Raw genomic sequence first — 6622 nt, 5'->3', positions numbered from 1 at the left:
GCTCTGGGTTTCAGCCTCAGATCTAGGAAATTAAATAAAATAAACATTAAGAAAGTCCCTAGGGCTTCTACTTGGACTGCCACTGGTTGGAAATAGGGTATCTCTTGGAGGGGCTGGGAAGGCCTCTGCACCTGTATCCCCTTATTTGTCCTGAGGACCCTGGTGACTCTCTCTTCCCAGGTGAGGACACCCAGACCTACAGATTTTTTCCCTGACATTCCTGAAGGCACAAAGTCAGTGATTGGCAGCACTGGGGTTCAAACCAGGGCCTGTGACACTGTGACCCCCCCCTGGGTGCGGCCATAGTTCCTGGCTTACCTAGAGGCAGTGAGCAGAATAAGACAGGCACGAGGTCCTACCTTCTTCAGCTGCAAAGACGACCATATGGCTAAGCTCTTGACTCCCCTGAGGAGAGTTCTGGGTCCCATGGTTACTTCTGTAGAGCATCACCATCCCTAACCTCTAGACCCATAAAAACAATCTCAGCCAGTCTCCGCATTTTACAGGTGAGGAAACTACGGGGCAGAGAAGGAGAGGACTTGCTCAGGGTTACACAGTGAGTTTTAGTGGGGCTCAGATTCCTACCCTGGAGCCAAAGGAAAGGGGATCTTGAGGTGCTGCTGGACTAGGGATTGACTTGGCCTGCAGGGCTATGTGTCCCAGAGGGAGAGGGGCCTCAGGGAGGCAAGCCCTTCTTGGCTCTGCTTCTGCCAGGCCTGGCCTGAGGATGGTAGACACAACAAGCTTACCCCTGGACACATCTGGAATGCACAGGAAAGGCCATTCAGTGCTCGACTGGTAAAGGCTCTCCCAGAGCTGCCCAGGAAGTCCTGAGACAAGTGGCCTTCCTTACACCTGCCAGCCCTGCCCACAAAGAGCCCCACCTCCTCCTGGGCTCCTGGAAGCCACATTTGATGGTTCATCCCCCACATATCCCAATTCCTTCCTGGATGCCCAAAAAGGGAACTTTGCCTAGGAAAAGAGAGAACAGAAGGAGTGCTTTCTCTGAGAACCAACTGGAGTGCCCTGGGCTAGGAATGTTGGCATTGGGACCAACAGCATTGGTGTCCTGGGCTAAGCCCAGAGTCCTACCCCACCATCACCACCACTATGCATTCTCCAGTGTGGCACTGGAGCTGAGGGAGCCATCTGGGGCTGACTTTGGGGGTTGGGGCAGCGTGGCATCCTGGTCCTAGAAGGAGCCATCCTGCATTGGTCACAGTGACCACAACCCTGGAATTATAAATAACAATAACACTAGTCCCAGTATTAGCACCTGCCTGGCATCGTGCTGGCCACACTGTGGTCTCACAAGTTCCATCCCATGAAGCAGATCCTAGGTCTGCTCCTCTTGTACATAGAAAGAAATCTGAAACCTGGACCTAGAGGATTAGTGATTGCACCAGGCTGTGGCCTGAAATCCAGGCCCACAGCTACAGGCCTGAGATTTGGCAGGAATGCTAGCCACCCTGCCTCTACCATGAGACCCCGAGGGGATGTATGTACCAAGATGTGTTTGCAAATCAACCCCTGGGGAAGGTGGCATTTTCTTTTCTTTTTTTTAGTACTGAGCATTAAACTTAGGGGCATTCTACCTCCAAGATACACCCCTAAACCTTTTGATTTTGAAACAGAGTTTCGCTAAGTTGCTGAAGCTGACCTCAAACCTGTGATCCTCCTGTCTCAGCTTTCCAAGACTATGATTATAGATGTATACATCACCATGCCTGACCGGGCGGCATTTTCTAAAGTGGCCATTTCAGCATCTCACATTTACACCCTCCTCTCACTACATGACAGCGACAGCGATACTCTTTTGTGACACTAAATGCCTTCCAAGGCCAGGGCTTATCAAAGATGAAGCTTTTGCCTGGGCCTCCTGGGATGCTTACTCCTGGAACCCAGAGCCAGGCTATGAGGAAGCCGGGCCACGTGGAATGTCATGGGAAGGACAGATGTTCTGCCTGACAGCTCCAGCTGAGGCCCTGACTGACAGCCCACACCGTGGCCAGATGTGTCAGAAAGTCTTCTAGGTGACTTCAGCCCCCAGTCACGGTCTGCCGCGCTGTTTGAGAAGCGTGGGCAAGAACGGCAACTACTTGCCCAGCAGGACCCCAGAGCCACAGAGCCACACAAGACAAGGCTTACGGTGGTCAAGGATGCAGCTTGGATGACCACGATGCCAGCCCCCCTCCCCTTCTACACACGGAAGGCCAGGCAGGTCCTAGTAAATAAATAAGTCTGCCTCTTCCAAGATGTCCAATTCACAAGCACATCGAAGTGTTCAGGTCACCCTGGTTAGTCTGATCTGTTTGTGCAAACAGCCTGAACAACAGAAATAAACACCCACATGTCACCTGCCCTGACCCAAAGGGACCTATTCAGGGGAATGCAGACCCCCTGTGCAGAGAGCTGGCTGCTGGGTGGCGGAAGATTGATTTTGCAGGCTTGTGTGGTGTATAGATCAAGGACAAAGTGTGTAGAATCATCCCATGATAGCTACTTGGCTACTTGGCTACTTGGTACCATGATAGCTACCAACCTCTGGGCTCTCCTAATCCCTGACCTTTTTTTTTTTTTTTTTTTTTTTTTTAACGACAGCTCTATTGATAAACTGGAGATGTAGTTCAGTGGTATAGTGCCTAGCATAAACAAGGCCCTGGGCTCAATCCCCAGAACCATAAAAGCAAATAAATAAGTAAATAAATAAATAACACAGACAGCTGTATTGAGATATAATTCACATGCTATATTTGCCCTTTTCACATATATAAGTCAACCGGGCATTGACAATTATGCAACTCTTGCTGTAATCTAATTTGGGAATATTTTTATCAACCCCTAAAGAAACCCTATACCAATAGCAAATGCTCCCTACCCCCATCGACTCCTCCTGAGTCCACACAATTGCAAATCTGCCTTCTGTCTCTATAGATTTTATTCTGGATGTTTTGTCTAAATACTCTGATGTGACTGGCTCCTTTCCCTTCCTAAGCATGTTTTAAAGGTCCATCCCTGTTGTAGCACGCGTCAGTACTTTGTCCCTTTCCACAGCCGAATCCTCGTCCACCGTATGGACATACATACTGCGCTTTCTTTTTCCACTCATCAGCTGAGGCACATGGGGTTATTTCCATGTTTTGGCTCTTAGGAATCATGCTGCTGTGAACATTCAAGTACAAGTTCTCGTGTGGACATATATTTTCGTTTCTCTTGGGTAGACACCTAGGAGCTGAACTGCTGAGACCCCTGGCCTTTGTGCTGCATTGCTTTGGCCAGTAACCCAGCATCTTCCCTCCCCTGAACAGCCGCATCCACGTCATCCTTCAGGTCTCTTGGAGGAGGCCTCTGACTCCTGGGCCAAAGTGGGTCTCCTCTGCCACCTACCTCCAACCACTCAGCAGTATCTCTACCGGCCGGCCAGGCCTTGCCTACCAGCCGGGATCCACCTGAGAGGCACTGCCTGCTTCACACTTTCCTCCCCAGTGCGTGGCTTTCCTGCCTCTGGAAGGATAGTAAGGGATTAGGTGGCCGGGGCAATCAGGAGGGGCTTCCTGGAGGACATGGGACTGTCCTGGCTCTAAGAAGCCCTAAGGGTTGATTAGCCCCAGAGCTGGGCAGAGGGCTTTGCCGACTTCAGAGGAAGAAAGGGCAGAAGAGCTTGAGAAAGGCAGGCAGCAGGGGGGACAGGCAGGCAGAGAACAAAGCTCAGAGCTTGGGGCTGCCCACTGGCTGCCCCTCTAGGGCTGCAAAGTGCCAATGACTCAGACCGGGAGGGAGCTTCACAGGCTGTGGTGTGAGACTCCCGAATTAACCCTAACCTGCCCAGAATGGAAAACCCACAACCCAAGCGCCAGGCATTAACCCTCAGCCACCCAGTCCTTGCACCCCAGAAGCAAGAAAATGGGGACACAGCCTTGAGATTCCTGGGACTACCCCCAATCTGGTTAAAAGACACTCAACTGACTGCGGCCTGGGGGTGAACTCGACCAGAGGGCACACACATACCGCCAGGCGGCTGGCACCCTGAGTGCCCAGCGACAGCCCCGTTTCTTAATAACTGGTGCCTCTTCTAGGAAGAAGGCGCCCTGCACAGAGCAGAGGCCTCGCTCCAGGGCCTTACAGACGCGCAGCGGCTCTCAGGCTGGCGAGCCCCAGGCCCCACAGCTACCGTCTTTATCCTATCGTATGTGTCAGACGTGTGTCATCTTCCCAGTCTCTGGAGGCAAGAACATGCTATTGAAAGGAAATAAATAAATAAATAAAAAGGGAAGGAAACACTGCGGTCCTAGTGCTGCCCCAACGGCGCAGAACCCCGGCTGCAGCGCTTTCCTCGAGGGCAGCGCCGCGGGCCGAGGCCACCGGGGGGGCCCCGGGCGGAGCGGACCCCCCGGGCGGAGCGGACCCCCCCAGGCGGGGCGGAGCGCAGAGCGCGGAGGTGCGGGGCGCGAAGGCGAAGCCGCGCTCCCCAGCCGCCCGCGCCCCCAGCGCTCGGCCCTCGGGCGCCCGGGCCGCCGCGCCCCGCCGCGCCCGCCGCGAGCTCGCCCCTCCAGGAAGCGCCCGCCCTCGGCCGGAGGGAGGAGCCCGAGCCGCCGCCGCCGCCCGGCCCGGGAGCAGCGCCGGACCCAGCGGCCGGGAGCCCGCCTGCGCCGAGCCCGAGCCGCCCCGCCCGCGAGCCCCGCGCGCGGGATGCCCCGGCGGCCCCGAGCGCGGCCAGCGGCGGGCGCGTGCTGACCGGCGGTGAGTGGGGCCGGGCGAGGGCGGCGGGGGCGGGCGCTCAAGTTCGGCCTCGGGGCTCCGCCGGCGCCCGGGGCGGGCCGGGGGCAGCGGGCTCCACCGCGGCCGCGGCGCCCCCGCCGGGACTCGGGCGCAGGCGGCTCCATCCGGCCCGGCCGCGCGGGGGCGCTCCGCCTTCGCCCCGACCGCGGGGGGAGCCAGGGGGGCCGGGATCGGAAGACGGTGGCGCCCCGCGGGCTGGAGCCCAGCTGCTTCGGGGACTCTCCTACCTCCCCCGCGGAGCCTGGAGGGCGTCGGGAAGGCTCGACCCCGCCACCGGCCTCCCGGACAGCTGCTGGAGGGCGGGGTCGGGCGGGCAAAAGGCGGGCGCCCCTCTCTCCCGGGCTTCCAGCCCCACCCCACCCCAGCCCCGGGGATCGGCCCCAAGGCCATCTCCCAGCCTCCGAGCCAGCGGAGCGAGGGGGAGTAGAGCTGGGCAGCGTCCCAGAAGTCGGAGTGTGTTTGCAAACTAGTTTTTGCGCAAAAGCTGTCTGGCACCTGTGTGTTTGGAGGGGCGGGGGAGGGAGAGAAACAGGCCCTTTCTTCCTGCCGGTCCCGCAGCGACGCTTCTCAGAAAAGAGAGGGGCCTTCCTCTCCCCTTCCTCTCGCTTTTCATCCCTCCCAGCGCCGCCCCCTCCAGTTTTGCAAGCTCTCCCTAGGGTGAGGAGCTGCTTCATAAAGGGGCTGAGATTTGCCCTAGGTCGCGGGTGCAGTGAGAACCCAGGCTCCAGTAGCCAGTTAGGGGTTCACCTTGTTGCAGGACTCCCCTTGCCCCGTAAGTGTGTGGGGAAGGGCCAGGGAGAGGGACCCGGGAGAATTAGCCTTGCTGCCCTTTGTTTTGTCTGCTCTTAGGTTTTGATCATGTAGGAGTGTGCTGTCTCCAAGGGATGGGGACTTTTTCTGCCCCTTAGGGCATCCACAGCTTCTGTGGTTGGTGGCATGGCTCAGGCAAGGTCCCTTACCAAGACGCCTCCAACCCAGGGTGCCACCTGCGGGATGGAGGTCTCCTTCCCGCTCCTTTCTCTAACCCTGCTGCACTGGGGCTGCTGAATCAGGAGCAGACGCTTCAAGAAACCCGCCCCCTCCCCCTTGGAGAATATGGCTTCAGGACAGTTTGGGTTCCCTGAAAGCCACCTGAAGGTCGGGTCTCTTGTGATCTTGGCGGGGAGCAGCTGGAGAGGGTGACCAAATCATCATGTCTGACCCCTCACTGTCCAGAGGGGCCGTGTAGGAGACCTCTTGGCTCCCAGCTCCGTGCCCTCTGCCCTCACTGGCCACCTGGCTTCAGTTTCTGTCAAGGAGCCTGCTGTTCTGAGTGAACCATGGGAAACTCTCCACCCACAGGAGCATAGGTGTTTGGGCAGGTTATAATCTGGAACCTGCCTGCGGGCAGCCTTGATGGGTGGCCTAGGGAAGCCTGGCTCTGAACTCTCCTCTGCCCAGCTGTGGGACCCTGGCCCCAACCCTCCAGCCTCTGGGTCATCATCTATACAATGGGCCCATCGCCCAGGGCCTGGCTGCGGCTAAGCACAGAGGAAAGCAGTGTTTTTATTGCAGTCCTGCTGGCAGGGAGCCCTGTGACTCTGGGAGTGCCCCCAGGCAGGTGATATCCCCGCCCAGATAGATTTCTACATTGAAAGAACTGGGGGCAAAGGATAAGGATGCTTGGGTTCTGCTGGCCTCTGCACCTGTTTTTGTGCCTCACCGACCACCTTGGGCTCTGGGGTCTTTCCATCTGAAAAATTAGGCAAACTATAACATGATACAATTTACAGAGCTGCTAGGAGGCTGGGGCCAGGGGTTGGGGGGGTGCAGGTGTTCTTCAAGATGGGGAGCATTCCGTGAG

Source organism: Muscardinus avellanarius (assembly GCF_963383645.1).
Source record: "Muscardinus avellanarius genome assembly, chromosome: 10".
Lineage (NCBI taxonomy): Eukaryota > Metazoa > Chordata > Mammalia > Rodentia > Gliridae > Muscardinus > Muscardinus avellanarius.
This window is presented reverse-complemented; position numbering follows the sequence as displayed.